The following is a 23166-nucleotide window of genomic DNA, read 5'->3' on the forward strand; positions in this document are numbered from 1 at the left end:
CACTAATCATATTCATGTACTTCTGTCTAATTCCCTCGTCCTGCAGATTTTCTACCCTTATTCGTTTGGAGACAGATTTCACTTTCTCTACCTTAGGCCTAGAGATACTTAGTTCACTACAGATCAGATAGTGGTCTGTATCATCGAAAAATCCCTGGAAAACTCTTACATTCCTAACAGATTTATTGAATTCGAAGTTGGTTAGGATATAGTCTAGTCTGGATCTGGTATCCCTAGCTTCCCATGTGTAGCGGCGAATAGCCTTATGCTTGAAGAATGTATTCGTAACTGCTAAACCCATACTAGCACAGAAGTCCAGCAAACGCTTGCCATTCCCATTAGCTTCCACATCTTCCCCACATTTACCCATCACCCTTTCGTATCCTTCAGTTCTATTTCCAACTCTCACATTGAAATCGCTCATTAGCACTATTCTGTCCTTGCTGTTCACCCTGACCACGATGTCACTCAATGCTTCATAAAACTTGTCAACTTCATCCTCATCTGCACCCTCACATGGTGAATACACGGAGACAATTCTAGTCCTAATTCCTCCAACTGCCAAATCTACCCACATCATTTGCTCTTGTACGTGCCTAACAGAAACTATGTTGCGTGCAGTAGTATTCCTGATAAACAGCTCTACCCCATACTCTACCCTTCCCTTTCTAACACCCGTCAAGTTCACTTTTTAATCTCCTATCTCTTCCTCGTTATCTCCCCTTACCCGAATATCACTTACTCCTAGCACATCCAGATGCATCCTCTTTGCTGACTCCCTCACCTGTCAATGGGAGTGGGACTCCGTTACTCCCATAGGTCCGAGGCTTGCTTAAAATGTTCTGAGCTGGGTAAATTCATGAAGCAGGATGCTTCCCTACTTACACAGAGTCCAAGTGAGGACCTTTCCTCTAACGGGTTATGGACCACCGGTGGATTGTATAGTCCTAGCCGCCTGAGCACAAGGAGGGCCATGACTCAGAATATTTCCGAGATGCCCACTCCCATTCCGTAGCAACTGGTATCCCGTCTCTCAGGACCACTTACTAGGCCACTCAACCGTTGCCCATGGTTCACGAGCTAGGACATGACTACAGTAACCCGCACCATGAATTCTTCTTCTTCTTCTTCTTCTTCTTCTTCTTCTTATTATTATTATTATCCACCTCTGTGGTGTAGTGGTTAGTGTGATTAGCTGCCACCCCCGGAGACCCGGTTTCGATTTCCGGCTCTGCCACGAAATTTGAAAAGTGGTATGGAGGGCTGGAACGGGGTCCACTCAGCTTCCGGAGGTCAACTGAGTAGAGGGGGTTCGGTTCCCTCCTCAGCCATTCTCGGCAAATGTCCGGGTGGTACCTAACGTATGGTCGCGGCCGCTTCCTTCCTTCTTCCTTGCCTATCCCTTCTCATTGTCCCGTCCCCCCAGAAGGCCCCTGTTCAGCATGGCAAGTGAGGTCGCCTAGGCGAGATACTGGTCCTCCTCCCCAGATGTATCACCGATCAAGGGGCGAGTTGGCCGTGTGGTTAGGGGTGCACAGCTGTGATCTTGCATCGGGGAGATAGTGGGTTCGAGCCCCATTGTTGGAAGCCTTGAAGGTGGTTTTCCCATTTTCACACCTATCTGTGTCGGTGCGATATAAAACAAATAATTTAAAAAAAGGTATCCCCGACCCAAAGTCTCGCGCTTCAGGACACTGCCCTTGAGGCGATAGTGGTGGGATCCCTCGCTGAGTCCGGAGGTAAAACCAACCCTGGAGGAGAAACGGAAATAAAGATTATTATTTTATTATTATTATTATTATTATTGTTGTTGTTGTTGTTGTTGTAGGTCCCACTAACCACTTCTGTGGTTTCCTGCGACGTCGAGTTGTCGGCATTTTTTGCCACTGGAGTTTTTTAATGTGCCGGACACCTACCGATATGAGGCTGTCATATTTGAGCACCTTCAAGTACCACCGAGCAAAGTCGGAATTGAAACCGCAAAATTGGCTCAGAAGGGCAGTGCTCTACCGTCTGAACTAGGCCTACTCATCCCGGTACAACATATACAAAATTCCAATCAGTTCTTTCTCTTCAGTATAAATGAGCTACGAGCATAATTCATGTAAGAGCATCGTATATAATACATGTTCACATACAATGAAATATAATTATTACTTAATGAAGTTTGCTGAGAAAACAGGTCATGGAAGCTGTAGTGGCCCCCTTTTTTCCCGCCAAGATAAGGAAATAAATACCACGACAGTACCTCATAATAAACTTGATAATGACATTTGTTACTTTGTTAAAATCTTAATTCCGATAGAGATAATGATTGCAGTTCGGTAGGGAAGTTGTATTACAAGCTTCTCTCGTGTCTTTTACTTGAAAAGTAAATTGCAGTTACGCTAGCTTAATCGTTGTTTCACCGTTCGCATTTTAATGTAAATTTACATCTATTACATTGATTACCGGTACTGAAAATGTTAATGCAATTCATATAAAACCCCAAAACGCCCATACTCACCTAAATCACGCCGATATATCGTATCGTAATCTGTTTACCCTCCAGGGTTGGTTTTTCCCTCGGACTCAGCGAGGGATCCCACCTCTACCGCCTCAAGGGCAGTGTCCTGGAGCTTCAGACTCTGGGTCAGGGGATACAACTGGGGAGGATGACCAGTACCTCGCCCAGACGGCCTCACCTGCTATGCTGAACAGGGGCCTTGTGGGGATGGGAAGTTTGGAAGGGATAGACAAGGAAATGGGAAGGAAGCGGCCGTGGCCATAAGTTAGGTACCATCCCGGCATTTGCCTGAAGGAGAAGTGGGAAACCACGGAAAACCACTTCCAGGATGGCTGAGGTGGGAATCGAACCCACCTCTACTCAGTTGACCTCCCGAGGCTGAGTGGACCCCCTTCCAGCCCTCGTACCACTTTTCAAATTTCGTGGCAGAGCCGGGAATCGAACCCGGACCTCCGGGGGTGGCAGCTAATCACACTAACCACTACACCACAGAGGCGGACTAATTGCCAATCAATAAATAAATTGATATTTCATAACGTAATGCTTATGCACGTAAAATCAGTATAAACTGTATACCTTAACAGTATAGTAACTTTGTAGACTATGTCCAGGCAGATATTCTGAGCCCTTCAACATTCTAATTCGAGCGGCCGTCCACTGTGCTATTCACGAAAAAAAAAAAAAAAAAAAAAAAAGCCTGTTAAGGATATTTTACCTGCATAATTATGTCGACGTCCTTTTAGGTGGAGATGTCTCCCCCTCATGTGGAATGGTTTCATTCGACGAAGGACGAACATTATGATTTTTCAAGTTTCTTATCCTCGTCGATGTACTTTTACTATCGTTCTTTAATATTTTATCACATCGTGTACATTTTACTCGTTTGTCCGGAAGCTCTTGAAAGTAGTCCCAAGTCCTTGACCTTTATCTACCGGTCATTGTCTGCTCTGTCTGAAGTAATAACAAGTTCATATATTATAATATACACTGACTGACAGTGACAATGCAACACCAAGGAGGAGTGGTTCGAAAGGGATGAAAGTTGGGGAAAAAACAGAGACGGCACGGATGAATAATTGATGTTTATTTCAAACCGATATGCAGGTTACACAATGCGCACGGCATCGACTCAGTAGGATGTAGGACCACCGCGAGCGGCGATGCACGCAGAAACACGTCGAGGTACAGAGTTAATAAGAGTGCGGATGGTGTCCTGAGGGATGGTTCTCCATTCTCTGTCAACCATTTGCCACAGTTGGTCGTCCGTACGAGGCTGGGGCAGAGTTTGCAAACGGCGTCCAATGAGATCCCACACGTGTTCGATTGGTGAGAGATCCGGAGAGTACGCTGGCCACGGAAGCATCTGTACACCTCGTAGAGCCTGTTGGGAGATGCGAGCAGTGTGTGGGCGGGCATTATCCTGCTGAAACAGAGCATTAGGCAGCCCCTGAAGGTACGGGAGTGCCACCGGCCGCAGCACATGCTGCACGTAGCGGTGGGCATTTAACGTGCCTTGAATACGCACTAGAGGCGACGTGGAATCATACGCAATAGCGCCCCAAACCATGATGCCGCGTTGTCTAGCGGTAGGGCGCTCCACAGTTACTGCCGGATTTGACCTTTCTCCACGCCGACGCCACACTCGTCTGCGGTGACTATCACTGACAGAACAGAAGCGTGACTCATCGGAGAACACGACGTTCCGCCATTCCCTCATCCAAGTCGCTCTAGCCCGGCACCATGCCAGGCGTGCACGTCTATGCTGTGGAGTCAATGGTAGTCTTCTGAGCGGACGCCGGGAGTGCAGGCCTCCTTCAACCAATCGACGGGAAATTGTTCTGGTCGATATTGGAACAGCCAGGGTGTCTTACACATGCTGAAGAATGGCGGTTGACGTGGCGTGCGGGGCTGCCACTGCTTGGCGGCGGATGCGCCGATCCTCGCGTGCTGACGTCACTCGGGCTGCGTCTGGGCCCCTCGCACGTGCCACATGTCCCTGCGCCAACCATCTTCGCCACAGGCGCTGCACCGTGGACACATCCCTATGGGTATCGGCTGCGATTTGACGAAGCGACCAACCTGCCCTTCTCCGCCCGATCACCATACCCCTCGTAAAGTCGTCTGTCTGCTGGAAATGCCTCCGTTGACGGTGGCCTGGCATTCTTAGCTATACACGTGTCCTGTGGCACACGACAACACGTTCTACAATGACTGTCGGCTGAGAAATCACGGTACGAAGTGGGCCATTCGCCAACGCCGTGTCCCATTTATCGTTCGCTACGTGCGCAGCACAGCGGCGCATTTCACATCATGAGCATACCTCAGTGACGTCAGTCTACCCTGCAATTGGCATAAAGTTCTGACCACTTCTTCTTGGTGTTGCATTTGCTCTGTCAGTCAGTGTAGTATTAAGTACCTCCACACCTCGCGATGACTTGTGATGGTAGATTAAAATAATAATAATAATAATAATAATAATAATAATAATAATAATAATAATAATAATTGTACCGGGCGGTACACCTCCACGCCGCTAATTTAAAATTTGCGCCAGTTGAAACTCCTCTGCTGGAGGAAGTCTGAACTTTATATACGCTATTAATTCGCTACCTTCTCAAAAGATGTCACCACGTGGAAAATTTTGAGTTTTTGAACTGTGTCATTTTTGATGTGTTTTTGTTTTGCTTGAAGTAAGAAGTGTGAACTTTCTCTTCTAGAGGACACTACTGAAGATCAACAATAGTGCACCCTAGTGCGAAGTCAAAGAACTATTTTGTTGGAGAAATTTTTATTTCAAATGTTTGTCTTTGCTAAATTTTTTTCAGTTATTGTTTAAGTTGGCTGTATACCCCTCTCTTTCCCCTTGTTTTGCATTTAACCAATCCCGAATTTCTGTTATTAATTTCTGACCAATCGTAGGTATCTTCCCCCAACTTGAATATGTTGCTGTATCCTACCCAATAAAAAGTTTGTGGGAGGGTGGTTTCATTCCCCTGACACCTAGAACCTTCCGCGAGAGGATATAAACTGTTGATTTTTGGGTCTCCGGGCCACTTCTGTTCCATCTTTCAGTGTATTAAGTACATAGCAGGAGGCGGGAAGCGCCTATTTCCTCGGCAGCGGTCAACAACAAGGTAATGGCCGATTAATAACTTCTTTCTTTGCTTGCTCAGCAGTTTAACTCTCGGGGCGGGTTCTAAGCGTTCCACCATGTAACCTTTTCCTAAATGTAACTACTCTTTTCATATATTCTCTTTTAAAGCTACATACTGGGATAGAGAGTGCTAACCCTCTCGAGCTCCCACTCATATTGTTTTGAGGTGAACTTATTTTTCTCAACCTATTCTCGTTAACGTTAAACAAAGTGTTCTCTTCTTAAGTCACCTCTTTAGTATGGGATTAGCCCTGGTATTATCGGCCTAGTGCCAAGTAGGTCTTAATCAAAGTGTATTAGGAGTGCAAGTTCGCCTCCTCTCAAATTGTTACCTTAGAGGTCATTTAATTAACCTTCTTTTCATTTTATAGACCTCAGTAGATTGGGTATTTTACCCCTGTGTTTATGTCCGTTGAGGACAACTTGAAGGTGGAGTTCGGTGTGGCCTGGGAGAGGCTTAAATTTGAGAGCGAGTGGCTCTTTTGAAAATTGAGTGTTGTATGCCTCGTGGAGGCTTTTCAGTGTAATTTGGAGCTAGGGCTCCTAGGCATGAATGGGGTTTTCTGCCCCTCTGTTGAAACTTGTGTTTGGAGGTAAAACTGAGCTGATTGCCCAGGCATTGTGTTTTCAGGGCTCGAAGCCCAAATCCTGTAAATATTGTAACTACCCTTTGACTTGCTACTTCGTACCTGCCATGCTTGTTATTTCTTTGTTTTTGAAAAGAAAATATAACCTGGTTAAATTTTAAATTAATTTTACTTTAGTAGCTTGAGACCCGTTCACCACCCCGCACCTTCTTTCACGCATAACAACCACCAAAAACACGGTAACAATAATAATAATAATAATGACATGACATGATGCTGATCAGGCGGGCACATGTCGGGTCACCCGAAAATTCTACAGCTGACAATTCACCTAGGAGAACTCAACAGCTACCTACTCCTCCTGCCGAAGATGTTTCAGAAGTTCAACTGACCACCAAGGCAGGTAAACCGAGGCAGCGCTTGAAATGGACAGATGATATGAATAAATTCATAATGCGCTCCTACTTTATAACTACGAACTTAGAGAAAGACCTTACAACGTACAGGAAAGATATGCACAGGTTGTTTGTGGACAAATTCCCCCAGTACTCCTTTGTCACAGAACAAAGAGTTGCAGACCAAAGACGTGCAATAGTAACCAACAACAGACTTCCTGCCACAATAATTCAAAAACTTAAGGAAGAAGCTGCTAAAATTCTAGCTACGAGGCCGAGCAGTGAAGGCAACTCTATCTCAATGCCTCAAATTCGTCAGGATGATTCTGGAAGAAAAGAACCACAGGAAGACAAATCTGTGGAAATAAGAGAAACTGGTGATTTCTCAGGTGCTGATGAAGCACGTCGTGCTGAAGACATGTTTAAAGAGGCGATGGCGGAGTTTGTGGGTTTCAAAGTGAACTATAGATCAAAACTGCCCAAAATTCGACAAACACCACTGAGCAAAAACCTTGTAAGTACTGTAAATAACATCCTACAGCAGTATATAGAAGAATCCAGTAGCATAGAGGAAACAAACACCCTCGTTTATTGCGCAGCAGTAACTGTGGTTAGGATGAACAACCAAAATCTAATACCCATCTCCAGAAGCTCTTGTAAGAACACAGATTCGGAATACATTCCTCCATGGCAACGTCGATTACAAAGTGATATCCAAGAGCTAAGAAAAACCATTGGTCAACTTTCCGCATACCTCTGTAACAAAACTAAAACGAAAACTAACAGAAACTTGAGGAATGTGTTCAGGAAAATCAACACCCACACAAATGAACCCGAGCACAGAGAAAATGTCAAAGAATACATTGACACCCAAAAACAAAAGTTGTGTGCAAAAGCAGCAAGGCTCAGGAGGTACAAAGAGTCTCGAGCTAGGAAAATGCAAAACAACCTTTTCTCCAAGAATGAGGGCCAATTCTACAGAACGCTCAAGCAAAATCGGCAAACTAAGGCAGAAGAACCTCCAAGTATGCAGGACACGGAAGACTTTTGGAAACTTATTTGGTGTACCAACACAGTCCACAATAAAAACAAAACATGGATTAAGGAAGAGAAAAACAACAATGGTTATGCAGAAATGAGTTTTGATACCATAGAAGAAGGCCATGTGAGTAATGCTGTCAGGAGAACTCAAAGTTGGAAAGCACCAGGTACAGACAAAATACAAAATTTTTGGTATAAACATTTCACTTGCGTCCACAAGAAAATAGCCCAACAATTCACTTATCTCATGCATCATCCTGAAGAGTGTCCTGAATTCCTTACATCAGGAATTACATACCTCCTACCTAAGGAAGGTGGAAATGCTAAAGATCCATCATCTTACAGACCAATAACTTGTCCACAAACGATCTACAAACTTTTTACATCCATACTCACAGAAGAAATGTATAAACATATCAGCAACCATAACATTCTGACTAAGGAGTAGAAAGGATGCAAAAAGTCATCACTAGGGTGCAAAGAACTGATAATCATAGACTCCGTTGTAACACAACAGGCAATACACTCACAAAGGAACCTGTACACAGCGTATGTAGATTATCAGAAAGCATTTGACTCAGTTTCCCACTCATGGTTAAAAGAGGTACTTCATTTGTACAAGATCAGTCCTGCCATAATTCATTTTCTTGAAGTTACTATGAACAATTGGAAGACAATGCTTTGCACTAAGACAGAAAATAAATGTATCATGTCCGACACAATTAAAATTGAACGTGGTATATTTCAAGGAGATTCATTAAGTCCTCTGTGGTTTTGCCTTGCAATGAATCCCCTATCCAATCTTCTAAAAGCTACTGGTTTTGGATTTGATATTAAATATAACAATGGGAAACACAGAATATCTCATTTGTTTTATATGGATGATCTGAAAGTGTATGCCCACAACGAAACACAAATGAACGCCCTGCTGAATATAATAGACTCTTACTCATCTGATGTGGGAATGACGTTGGGAGTAAAGAAATGTAAGCTGCTAACAATTGAACGTGGTCGGTACACAAACTCCCAACCATATGAGCTCCATACCGGATCTTTAATTGAGGGAATGACACAAACAGAGACATACAAGTACCTTGGATTTGCTCAGAATACAACTCTGGAGCACAAGAAAATCAAACAGGAACTCACTGATAAATATACATCGAGGTTGCATCCGATTTTGCGCAGCTACCTAAATGCCAAGAACAAAATTAAAGCAATAAACACGTACGCTATTCCAACCCTTGTTTATTCATTCGGAATTCTGAAATGGTCTGCTACAGAAATAGACAGCATACAAAGAAAAACGAGAACTTTGCTCACCACCTATAGATTACATCATCCCAATTCATGCATGAAAGGGTCACTCTCCCACGAAAATTGGGAGGCCGAGGAGTACTGGATCTTCAAGTCATGCTCCTGAATCAGATAAAGAACCTACGGAGATACTTCCATAAAAAGCAAGAAAACAGCCTTCTCCATAAAGCTGTAGTACTTGCTGACAAGTACACTGTTCTGTATCCATACAATGCCTCTGACCCACATACAAATCACCAAGTATCCCTGCAGGAGAAAGAAAGGACATGGCGAGAGAAGACCCTCCACGGAAAATACTACAGCAATCTAAACCAACAGAGCATAGACAAGAATGCGTCGTGTATGTGGTTACGAAGTGGGCGCTTATTTGGGGAGACAGAGGGATTTACAGTTGCTTTATCCCTTTCAGACCTGAAAGAAAACTGGCGGTGTGAATTTTTGTTTGTATGTCAAAAACAGACTAAAATGCTCTTAAATACATATATTTTTAGTTTATTCTACAAAATAAAAATTAACATCTGAAAAAAGCACCCGCACAATTGTGCGTGTCAGGACTTACTTCACTACTTACAAAAAAGAAAAATTACCTCAATGCATGTGAATATACATATGTACATGATCAAATGTTCTATTTTACAGTGGGGACTAATTTAAAACAATTAAATCTTCGTTCAAACACAAGTAAACGTTACATTTTCCACATTGAGGAGGAGTTTTGCTATTAATGCCCTTTTGGCAGCAGCAGCTTGTCGTCAGACCTGAAGGAAATCTGGAGGTGTCTAAACGTCATAAACTTACTAAAATGCTCTCAAATACATGCTTTTACAGTTTACTTTACAAACTAAGAACTATCGGCTGAAAAACAGAACCCACACAATTGTGCGTGTCAGGTCTTCATTCACTACTTGCAGAAAATAAAAAATTACAAAAATTCAATTCAGTACATGTGAATATGCACATGTACATGATCAAATGTTCTATTTTACAGTGTGGAACGATTTTAAACAATTAAAATCTTATACGTTACATTTCTCATGTAGAGTACGAGTTTTTCTTTCACAGTCCGTTTTGTGACAGCACCCAGCACTCCTGCATGCATTGGCTGTAAGGAAACCTAGCCCGCACATATGTACGTATCAACATTCAAAACCTCATAGTATTACGTACGATGTTGTAAGTTCACAATTTACGTTTGCTACACAATCTACACACTTCATTGATTATATTCTGATATTCAGTAAAGCTTCTAGATTAATATGAATGCAATAAATAAATACTTACTTTAGGCATTACTGCTTCCCGCCATATTCCTAATGAACTGTATTTTTAAACTCTTCTTCCTGCCTCCTGGTGGTCAAGTACTAAATACAAATAGCTGAAGTGCATGCTACGTGTCCCGCACAAGCACTGCAGTCCGGTCTAGTGCCAAGAAAACGTCAAATAAGCTTAGACATATATAAAATACGAACCCGCACAATTGTGCGTACACGGTCTGAAAGGGATACAAGACCAAGTAATAGCTACAAACAATTACAAAAAGTACATCATCAAAGACACCAGCGTACTCTCCGACAAATGCAGACGATGCTCCGTTCATCTCGAGACCATCGACCATATCACTGCGGGCTGCCCAGTACTTGCCCCCGTAGAATACACGAGACGACACAATCTTGTCTCGGGAATCATACACCAGGCACTTGCTCAGGAAAACCAATTAATTCAGGAGCGTATCCCTTATTACAAGTACCATCCAACACCATTCCTGGAGAACGAGTCGATTAAGCTTTATTGGGACACTGCTGTAGTGACAGACAAAACAGTCAACCATAACAGGCCAGCATCATACTGGTAAACAAGAAAACTGGGACGACTTTCATTATTGACATCGCTATCCCCAATGACACCAACATTGACAGGAAGTACAGTGAAAAAATCTCCAAGTACAAAGAACTTGCAGAAGAGATAAAGAGGATCTGGAAGATGAAACTGGTACGAATAGTTCCTGTGATTCTGTCAGTCAACGGCCTCATTCCACATACACTTCACAAGAGTCTGCGAGAACTGGGTCTTCCACCGAACATCTACTAAATTATGCAACATTCTGTCCTCCTGTCAACATGCAACATTGTGCGATCGTTCCTCTCGCAAGAATGAAGATCCCATGATCTACAGTTTTGTATATACCTGTACATCAACGTTTGTATTATAATGTGTAAATACTTTAATTATGTAAGGCACTTGGTGCATCCCGTGCCCCATTACTACCAATATTTCCTGTGGAGAAATGTATGAATAATAATAATAATAATAATAATAATAATAATAATAATAATAATAATAATAATAATAATAATAATAATAATAATAATAATAAGGCAAGGTCCCCTACAATTCGAAGCACCGTGAAGTTTCAAGATGAGTATGTTCATAGAATTCACACCATCCAGTTATGTCAGATGGTTAAATATAGGCCGTGGTAATAATGGTAGTTTCGAAGTACCAACACAGATTGCATTCTCGCCCGACTAACGAAATAGCGCAGCAAAAACCGTGCATATGAGCATTGAATAACAGAGAGTGTCAAGTCAAGTTAGGAACATGATAGGTCAAGATTCGAGAACAAGAGAAAAGCATAATCAATTTTGAAGACAAATATATTGAAACAAATCTAATTCTTTACGAATTTTCTCAAAAGACCAGGAAACTATACAAATATGGTACTTTCCCAACCATTAACCTTAAAATTTGCGACGTTATTCAAGATGAAGCCTACAAGAAAGAAAAAGAGAAAGAAACAGGAAAAGAAAGGAGGAGGCAGGGAAAAGGAAAAATATGCCTACCTACCGAGAATTTAATAAGAGTAGCAAGAGATACAAAACAGTTACATAATTACAAGCACAGGATACAATACAAAAGTCCATAACAGTAATAGAGGGTTATGTGCATGGCGAATTTCCTTGAAATAGATGCCGCTGATGTGACGAGTCCGTTACACTATCCGCCTGGCAACAGAAAAAATCCAAAGGATTTTTGTTGTTGTTGTAGTTGTTGTCGTAGTTGAGAAATTGAGACCGCTGGCTGGAAATGAAAAGGAAGAGATGCAGTTCTGTGGCGACGGCGTGACGGTCCTAGGAACAGCGATGGAGGCCCGTTCCAAAGGCTGGAGCGGGGGTCGAGAGCATCGAAACGATGAGTCAGGCAAAAAGATATACTGAAGAACAAAAAAAAGGCGCCAAAAATATCCAAACATGATAAAGATGCGTATAAATTTATAAAAGAGTTATACAGGGGAGAAGGGAGGGGGAAGGGAAAGAAAAAGGCTTACGCGTTAGCAAAGGGAACAGGAAGGGAACGATAGGTTTTACAAATATATATATATATATATATATATATATATATATATATATATATATATATATATATATATATAAATAGAAAGACAATGAAGTTCTCAAAAAAGAAAAGTGGTTGGAATATATTTACACCCCCATTACAACTTGTGCCCTCTGGGCTGGGAGGGAGAGTGGAGAAACCTGTGTGGAGGGGAAGACAGAAAAAAATTCAAAAAGGAGGAGGAAAGAAGAAATGGGGAGATGAGGTAGACAAACAGAAGGAAAGAAAAGAACAAAGAAAAATAAGGAACACTGGGAGCATTACACATTTCTAAGCCAGATGCAGAAAAGAGAATTAAAAGAATGGAGGTAATAACAAAGAGAAGAAAAGGGAGAACTCAGGGCAAAAGAAATCGTAATGTGAAAGTTTAAGAAGGATAAAATCCCTTAAGCTGATTAAGATGAAGTTTCTTAGTGTCAAACAAATCCGTAGTAGTTTGCTACAATACAGTGAGAGGGGTAGGGAATGACAAGATACGATAAGGTCCAAGCCATCCAGGGGAAAATTTGGCAGATGTAATATTAATGGCAGAGCTGTGCGTCTGATTGGCAATAAAGACTAAATCGCCGATTTTATGGGTGGATGGCTTATGACGAGAGTTATAAGCTCTTTTGTGCACTTGTTGAGCTTTAACCAGTTGATCAAGGGCGTCTTTTCAGAGGGATGAAGAAGATGGCTGATCAGAAGTTTCTAAAAGATTGTGAAGATCCCAATTAAGGGAAAGAGGGTTCTGAATATCACGGTCTAGAAATGTTTAGCCGGAGTTTGAGCAGTGGAACTATTGATGCTGAAGTTAAAAGCTAATGCCAAAAGGAAAGATAACAAATCCAGTCCTTCTGAAAAGAACTATGAAATATGGATGGAGCAACTTTGAGATTGCGGCGATACCTTTCCACCGTGTTGGACCTAGGGTGATATGGAGAAGTCAAAATATGTTTAATACCCAGTTGAAAGCACATATTAACAAACTCTTGAAGTGAAGATAGAAGCATTATCAGAAACAATATTAGCAGGTAAACCAGTAATAGGAAAGATTTGTTCTCTGAGTAAGTTGATGATGATAGTAGTATAAATTTTCCGTAAGGGTCGAAGAACTAAAAATTTGGAAAAGGCATCCGTTAAGGTGAAAATATATATATTGCCACGAGAAGAGCGAACTATAGGTCCCAGTAGATGAATAAAAAAGAGTTGAGCAGTGTGAGTGCGTGGAACGGCAGAAGGCCAGCGGACTTGATGTTTGAAGTTTAGATTTTTGACATAATCCACAAGTCTGAACAAAGTTGCGAACAGTTGTACGCATTTGACGCCAAAAGAAAAGAGGGGCTATACTATTGTATGTTTTAGTAACGCCCAGATGCCCACCGATATGGGAGGAATTATAATACGGCAAGATCATAGGTTGAAGAATCTGTGGAAGTACAATTTTAGGAGAAGCTTTGTTAGTGGGTTTGTAGACCAAGAGATCTTTAAAGATAGTGAAGGGACCTTGATAAGAGGGGTCAGGAATGGAGTGCTTGAGTTGGGTGCAGAACTGATCGGTGAGCTGATGCGACTGACAGGATTGAAATGAAAGAGGAAAAGCTGTTAATGAAAACACGGCATTAATTGATGAAGATGAAGGCATCAGTAAGACATCAGTGCGTAGGTCGTCAGTCGTATTTGACTGGTGAATATAAATTTCAAATAAGCGACTAAGGGCATCAGCTACAGAATTTTGAGTACTAGGAATAAATTTTAGGGAAAATTTGAATCTTGACAATCGCATAAGCCATCGGCCTTTTCTACCAATTTTAGGTGCATTATGTAACAGCCATGAAAGGGCCTGATTATCTGTCTTAACGAGAAATTCTTTGTGCTCAAGATATTCAGCAAAGTGTTCGATGGTATTTAATAAAGCCAGGGCTTCACGCTCAAAGATGGAATATCTCTTTTCAATAGGAGAAAAGAGTCGGCTGAAATAGGCGATGGTTAGAGGAACATCATTAACAATTTGAGTTAGAAAGCCAGCAATGGAAAGATTGGAAGCATCACTGTGTATTTCAAAAGGTAGAGAGAAATCAAGAAATTGCAGAATGGGAGCATGCATCAGAAGAGATTTAAGGTGAAGAAATGCGTCTTGTTGAGATTGTGTCCAGTTGAAGGGAATGTTTTTGCTTTTCAGATAATTAAGAGGCTCAGTAATGTGAGAAAAGTTAGGAATGAATCGATGATAGAAAGAAACCGTACCTAAAAATGTGAGCAGTTTCTCCATCAGATGGCACAATGTGACTCAAGAATTTTATAGAGGTCTGAGCTAGGGAGATTTTAGAGGGATTGACAGTAAGTCCAACAGAGCGTAATCTAAAGAGAACTTGGTGTAGGTGTGACGTTTGAGACTCAAAATCCGGGCTAAATATTAAAAGATCATCTATGTAAAGATACAGAAATTGATACTTAATATCTGAAAATAGGGAATCCACCAATCTTTGCATAATCTGCGATCCCATATTCAATCCTAAAAGAACTTTCGTAAACTGAATAAGACCATTCGGGCCAATAAAGGCAGTAAGCCTGCTGCTGTGAGAATCCAGAGGGATTTGTTAGTATGCGGAATTAATATCTAAGAGGGAGAAGTATTTAGCTTTAGATAAAAGTGAAAGGCATTTTGCATTTTACGAATAGAATAAGAATCGTAAAAAATTTAGAATTTAATTTCCTATAATCAATAACAAAGCGTGAAATACCATCGGGCTTATCGTCTAAAATGCAGGAGATGCATAATTAGAAGACGGAACTATGGTACCGTCCAGGAGCATTTTCTGAATAATATCGTCCATTTTGGCCATTCTAGGAGGGCTAAGATGGTAAGGGGGACGGCCTGAAGTATCGTCAAGTAAATCAGTGTGAGCCTGATAATTAATAAGGGAGCCTAGCTTATCTGTGATAACGTCGGCAAATTCAGATTTCAGGACCTCAATATCATCTTGTTGGGGAGCAGTGGCAAAAATATGCTGATGATTGAAAACGTGGTTCATAGGATAATCTAGGGGATGTAACAAAGGAATTTGTACGTTTGTATTGAAAAAAAGGAGATAGAGGCCATTGCAGTATTATAAATAAGGCCAGTATGAGTAAATAAATCATAACTCAATATGACGGGAAGAGAGCAATTATTGACAACCTGAAATTCAAATGGCCAAGGAAATTTGGAAATTTTAACATTACGTTTTAATTGACCCACGACCTCAAGAAAATGTTGAGATATAGATAGACATCGGAGGGTAGAAGGGTGTAATTGAAAATGAGGATGTGTTTGTAAATGTTGCTGAAAAAAATAGAAACTTATTAGGAAAATTGGAGAACCTGAGTCTAATAAGTCTAAGGAAGGAGAGTATTGTAGCAGTTCAAGAGTGTATGACTGTGATGATTTATTACCAGAAGAGAATGTTGACGAAACATAAGGCAGATTTTGCCCATGAGGTCGTGAGCTGCCTACTGACGATGGGGGTTGAAGTTTCCCGAATTAAAATTGGCACAATTTCGTGCTAAATGCCCCATAGCCTGACATCGATGACAACGGAGACGAGAAATATTGCCATGATAAGGTGGACGATTGGTAGGAAGGGTACGAGCAGTCGATGTGCTAAACTGGGGAGGTGGAGTGGAGGAATAATAAGAACGATTATTATGGGTATTTAGGATATCTAATTGAGCGATATTGTAAAGCTGAGGGATAGTAGTTGATGGCGTAAAGGGATTAATTATTTGGCGGAAAGCTGGAGAAGCATAAAATCTAATAAGGAAATAACTTCCTGGGGATGTTGTGCAATAGCTAACACATCAGAATAGCCGATGATGGAGTCAAGATAATCATATGCCGATTCATCAGGACTTTGATGACGTCTGATGTACTCGTACTTGTTACTAAGTTGTTGTCTAATTTCATAAGGCATAAAATAAGTATGTAAAACGGAACTAAAATAGGCCCAATCAAGACAAGACTTCATATATTGTAGACAAAAATTACTAAGATGACCAGATGTTTCTGGATAATCAACGAAAGTAGTTGGGAAAATGGAGCTACGAGTAAGTCGGTCTGTAGAAATTTTCGAAACAAAAAGAACCATTGTGTCAAAATATCGGGATCAGGGCATGAGGGGTACCTGGTCAAGCCACTTAGTTGAAATATGGAATTAAATGGTTGATGTGAAGAAGGGTTGTGATGAAACTGAGATTGATAAAGATATTGCTGAGAAGGGAAAGGTGGTGGACTTCGCAAATGTTGAGAGTAGAACGGTGCAGATTGAGTTTTATCGACAGAAGGAGAAGGTGCCTGATTGAGTGGAAGTTTAGATTGAGCAGTAAAAAAGAAAGATCAGGGTACAGAGGGGGGTAGTTTGAGATGGGGGTAGTAAGGTTTCAGAGGGCGTACTGGAAGAGACAGCAGTAGTAATGGTACTTGAAGTGGAAGTAAGATCTGAATTGCAAGTAACAAAAGGATTGTAAGGCATATTAGTAAACAGATTTGGATCAGGGATCAGAAGAATTGAAGTGAGGACCAATGGAAATGTCAGAAATCTCAGAAGAGTAGGGAGAAAAATCATCAGAAAAATAAGCCATGTTATAGAAGATAACCAAAGATCAAGGTCTACCTAAGTGAAGTACTAGGCCACACAAGAAAAGAAATAGGGCAACTACCGAAGTAACAAGGTATAGGTTTGGAATAGTTTATCGGTTTCACGATTATTTTATATCTGCTACGATTTTGTACTCTGCTACCATATTGTGATGGTAGATTTAATATAATAATAATAATAATAATAATAATAATAATAATAATAATAATAATAATAATAATAATAATAATAATAAGGCAAGGTCTCCTATAATTCAGTGCACCGTGAAGTTTCAAGATGAGTATGTTCATAGAATTCACACCATCTGGTTATGTCAGATTGTTAAATAGAGGCCGTGTTAATAATGGTAGTTTCGAAGTTCCAACACAGATTGCATTCTCGCGCAACTAACGAAATAGCGCAGTGAAAACCGTGCATATGAGCACTGAATAACAGAGAGTGTCAAGTCAATTTAGGAACATAATAGATTAAGATTCGAGAACAAGAGAAAAGCATAATAAATTCTGAAGACAAATGTATTGAAACAAAACAAACTCTTTACGAATTTTCACAAAAGACCAGGAAACTATACAAATATGGTACTTCCCCAACCATTAACCTTAAAATTTTCAACATTATTCAAGATTAAGCCTGCAAGAAAGAAAGTAAGAGAGAAAGAAACAGGAAAGGAAGAGACAGGAATAAGGAAAAATATGCCTACCTATCGAGAAGTTAATAAGAGTAGCAAGAGTTACAAAGCAGTTACATAATTACAAGCAGAGGATACAATACAAAAGTCCATAACAGTAATAGAGGATTATTTCCTTGAAGTAGATGCCGGTGATGTGACGAGTCCATTACAGACTAGAATACTTTCTTTTTAGTACCTCGTCTAACGGTGACAAACGCCAATAATATTTGGGGGATAGTACTTGGCTCCTGTATACGTAAATCTTTCTTAAAATCATTGTCCAAAGGTTTGTTTGGTTTTTAGATTATTATTCCATAGTGCCCAAAACTCAATACTCATATTTTAAAGGCCGAAGCTCTCAGGACGCAATTAATATCCTCCTCACCGATATCTTACTTGCTAAAATACGAAAACAACATACTGTTGTTGTTTTCTTAGATATTAAAGGAGGTTGGATTCCTTCCCACTTCATGAGTTATGGGACTTATCTCGAACAGGTATCCCGACGTCGTTTATCACGCTTCTTCGAAATCTCCTTAGCCATCGCACCCTCATTATTAAACCCCTATTCCGTACACAAGCTACACGTCAATCTATGGCTGGCCTTCCACAGGGTGATATGTTTAGTGGTATACTTTTCGCTTTATTCCTCTCGGAATTAGAACAATTGGTCTTACAATCCGCGAGGATTATAATCTACACTGACGACATTGTCATCTACATATCCAAAAATGATATTGATATCGCTCGTAACTTCATCACTCAAACCACCATCAAAGTGCAGCACCGGCTCCACACCCATGGCTTATCCGTATCTCCCTCCAAATACCCTGCACTCATATTTACTAACAAACGCACATTCAACTCCGAAACCTGAACATTTGCCTCGTATCAAATTTCTATTCGTTCGAATCATAAATACCTTGGCATTATTCTTGATAACAAATTACATTTTTCCCTCCATGTTAATCGCCTACGACATTCTGCTGCCACATATATAAAACTCTTAAAATATATCACACGTCGTTCTTGGGGAGGAGATCCCACTGCAGCCAAGTTCGTTTATCGCACTACAATACCCGCTCGTTTAGACTTTTGCGCTCAAATCATCGACCTGGCTACTTCCTCTGCACTTAACTCCCTAAATACCATTCAACATCAAGCGCTACGTATTTGCTTCGGCGCCTTACCATCTACCCAGACGAATGCTCTACAAGATGAAGCGGGAGAACCTCCCCTGCAGATACGCAGACAATATCTCTTCGAAGTACCCTCTCAAGCGACTTCTAACAGTATCCAATAACCTTGTCCCCAAACTTCAGCTCCTAGCTGCTCAGTTCAACTCCCCTTCCATGCAAAATAAGAGCCCCCAGCCTTAATCTGGGCATATGATCACGTCTCCTCATTTAAATCTCATGGCATAAGGAGACAAGTACTACCACATTATTCTGTCGCGCATGAAGTCATACAATATTCTCCCGTACTATCACATCAAAACCTTCTTATTTTAATATTCTCCGTTATCGAGTTACCAACTTTCCATCATATACACTGACTGACAGTGACAATGCAACACCAAGGAGGAGTGGTTCGAAAGGGATGAAAGTTGGGGAAAAACAGCGACGGCACGGATGAATAATTGATGTTTATTTCAAACCAATATGCAGGTTACACAATGCGCACGGCATCGACTCAGTAGGATGTAGGACCACCGCGAGCGGCGATGCACGCAGAAACACGTCGAGGTACAGAGTCAATAAGAGTGCGGATGGTGTCCTGAGGGATGGTTCTCCATTCTCTGTCAACCATTTGCCACAGTTGGTCGTCCGTACGAGGCTGGGGCAGAGTTTGCAAACGGCGTCCAATGAGATCCCACACGTGTTCGATTGGTGAGAGATCCGGAGAGTACGCTGGCCACGGAAGCATCTGTACACCTCGTAGAGCCTGTTGGGAGATGCGAGCAGTGTGTGGGCGGGCATTATCCTGCTGAAACAGAGCATTGGGCAGCCCCTGAAGGTACGGGAGTGCCACCGGCCGCAGCACATGCTGCACGTAGCGGTGGGCATTTAACGTGCCTTGAATACGCACTAGAGGTGACGTGGAATCATACGCAATAGCGCCCCAAACCATGATGCCGCGTTGTCTAGCGGTAGGGCGCTCCACAGTTACTGCCGGATTTGACCTTTCTCCACGCCGACGCCACACTCGTCTGCGGTGACTATCACTGACAGAACAGAAGCGTGACTCATCGGAGAACACGACGTTCCGCCATTCCCTCATCCAAGTCGCTCTAGCCCGGCACCATGCCAGGCGTGCACGTCTATGCTGTGGAGTCAATGGTAGTCTTCTGAGCGGACGCCGGGAGTGCAGGCCTCCTTCAACCAATCGACGGGAAATTGTTCTGGTCGATATTGGAACAGCCAGGGTGTCTTGCACATGCTGAAGAATGGCGGTTGACGTGGCGTGCGGGGCTGCCACCGCTTGGCGGCGGATGCGCCGATCCTCGCGTGCTGACGTCACTCGGGCTGCGCCTGGACCCTTCGCACGTGCCACATGTCCCTGCGCCAACCATCTTCGCCACAGGCGCTGCACCATGGACACATCCCTATGGGTATCGGCTGCGATTTGACGAAGCGACCAACCTGCCCTTCTCAGCCCGATCACCATACCCCTCGTAAAGTCGTCTGTCTGCTGGAAATGCCTGCGTTGACGGCGGCCTGGCATTCTTAGCTATACACGTGTCCTGTGGAACACGACAACACGTTCTACAATGACTGTCGGCTGAGAAATCACGGTACGAAGTGGGCCATTCGCCAACGCCTTGTCCCATTTATCGTTCGCTACGTGCGCAGCACAGCGGCACATTTCACATCATGAGCATATCTCAGTGACGTCAGTCTACCCTGCAATTGGCATAAAGTTCTGACCACTCCTTCTTGGTGTTGCATTTGCTCTGTCAGTCAGTGTATTTAAAAAAATTCGTATCTTACAGTATACTCCAATGTTGGTGACAACTTTTATACGGACGGAACTAATATAGCTTGTCGTGTCGGGGCTGCTTTCTATTATGATCAGACACACCACGTTGAGTTATATGACCTAGCCACACACTTTTCCATCTTCTCTGCTGAATTGCTTGCCATCCGTCAAACCCTACTGTTCATTATCATTTCATCTCTCTCTTCGGCCAATATCTTTCCAGATTCATTATCCGTCATACAATCCTCAACATCCACAAACTTCACTCTAAATTGGCACTTTTATAATGTAAGACACCTTTTATAAGATTTACATCAACCAGGCGTGCACATAATGCTAACATGGATCCCTGCTCACAAAACCATTCCTGGGAATGAGAAAGCAGATCGATTAGCCAAAGAGGCTTCCCTCTCCTCCACCCCACCCTTAACGTTTGTGGTCCCAGCACATGACATTTTTCATGAGTTAAAAAAACAAACGAACTCGTGGCAACACTTCTGGACGGACTCTGCCCGCCTGGAAGGGAATTTCTACCACGGAATTTAGCCTTTATTATCCAATACACATTGGTATGATAAAACATCCTGCACTCGTCGACACATCTTTTATATAATAAGACTTCGATTCAATCATGCCCTAACACCTCTATAAATATTGGTTTAAGTACATCGACTGTCCCCTCTGTGAATGTGGCTTAACTGATGCTGACACCAATCACCTCATTTCTCAATGTCCACTGTATACTTCCTACTGACGCTGCTTCTATTCAAGTTTACTATTTTCAATGTCCCTCTTCCAACATGTGTTGCGTGTATTGTTTATAAACCCTTTCCAGAAATACTCAACATACTAAACCGGTTTCTCGATGATGCTAATATACATCTATAAGCTCCTTTTTGCTACAATACTAACATAATATTATTGTCTTCTAACATTCTCGACTACACGTAAGGTATACCTCACGTTTCACGCATGGTTTTTGACTTGTTTTTTCTTCTAATGATTCAACTTCCCATTTATTGCATTGCTACTGTCTTTTGTCATATGTTCCCATCACGTTTCGGTGCATACTTCTATTGTTTTCAATTACATTCATTCCATTGTTTGTTAGGTTAGGTTTTTATCCCCGCGCTATTACAACCTATTTCAGTACGTACCTCCATTACCTCAGTCAGTCGTTCCTGCCGTTCTATATCGATGGTCTTCTCCCATCCCTTAAGTATTCCTCACACGTCGTTCTATGTCCATTAATCCTCTATACCTTAAATGTTGATCCGGTCTTGTTTGTCTCGTAGTAAGGCGTCGTGGTGGATCAAACAGGCGTGAAGATTAGAACCTTGTGTCCCTGTGTATTATTTCCTTTGTATTCTGAATAAGTGATACGTTGTTGTGCTCACTTCCAGTTTTAGAAGATACACGCTACAAAGTCAACTTTTTCTGTGTTTCCCACTAATAATCTACCAGTTGATAACTTACACTCAATCAATCCATCTTTAGGCAATTGTTATCCTTCAGGAAATGTTACTCTTTAGAGAAACAGCTTGAAAGGGTGGCTTTTCCCTGTTACTGTAACTTCCTCCTGCTAGGCCGGCCAAAATCCTTTCTTAGCAAGTTGCCTTACGTCGCACCGACACAGATGGATCTTAAGGCGACGATGGGACAGGAAAGGGCTGGGAGTGGGAAGGAAGCGGCCGTGGCCTTTACTAAGGTGCAGCCCCAGCATTTGCCTGGTGTGAAAATGGGAAACCACGGAAAGCCATCTTCGGGGCTGCCGACAGTGGGGTTCGAACCCATTATCTCCGGAATACTGGAAAGGATTAACCAACTAGGACACTTTACAGGGCCAACTACAAGACGACTCAGTGATCTTCCAGTTAATGAACAATTTAAAGTTATTTCCCTTCGGAAAATGAGTAAAGATTTTGTGTCGGGATATTGTGTGTCTGCGAAGATTTTCAATTATTTTTGCCGAATCGATTTCGTCAAATTCAGAATTAGATTATATAAATAAACGATCAATTGCCTTAATATACCGTGGAATAGAAAACAAAACATGTGTTATTAGTTTCGTTGATATTTCGTTTTTTATTAACATAGCAACAAATTGGGATACTATTCATACCTGTTTTTCATCACGTGTACTAAGCGGTATTATTAAAAAATCATTAAATATATTCGATCTATTTTGTTTTTTATTATCTTGCTATAATGTCTTTGAAGAAATAGTGTCGTCTTTGCTCACTACGCATACTGCGCTTAAGCTAAATGCCTCACTTGCATGTTCATTCATTATTTTTAAAGATAATGCTGATATTCATAAAACTTTTTACATTTCATCGAAAATGAGTAAACTGTTATGTTCAGATAATATTTCAGAAGGGTTTCGTGAACACATTGTAGACGAATTGCTTGCCAAATTTCAAGAGTTTGAAGAAGGTGCGAGCAATAAATCACTTCAAATCAGTGATGGGCGACGCTCTCGCCCGAGACTCTCGAAACTGACGTCCC

Source organism: Anabrus simplex, chromosome 10 (assembly GCF_040414725.1).
Source record: "Anabrus simplex isolate iqAnaSimp1 chromosome 10, ASM4041472v1, whole genome shotgun sequence".
In the NCBI taxonomy this organism is placed as follows: Eukaryota; Metazoa; Arthropoda; class Insecta; order Orthoptera; family Tettigoniidae; genus Anabrus; species Anabrus simplex.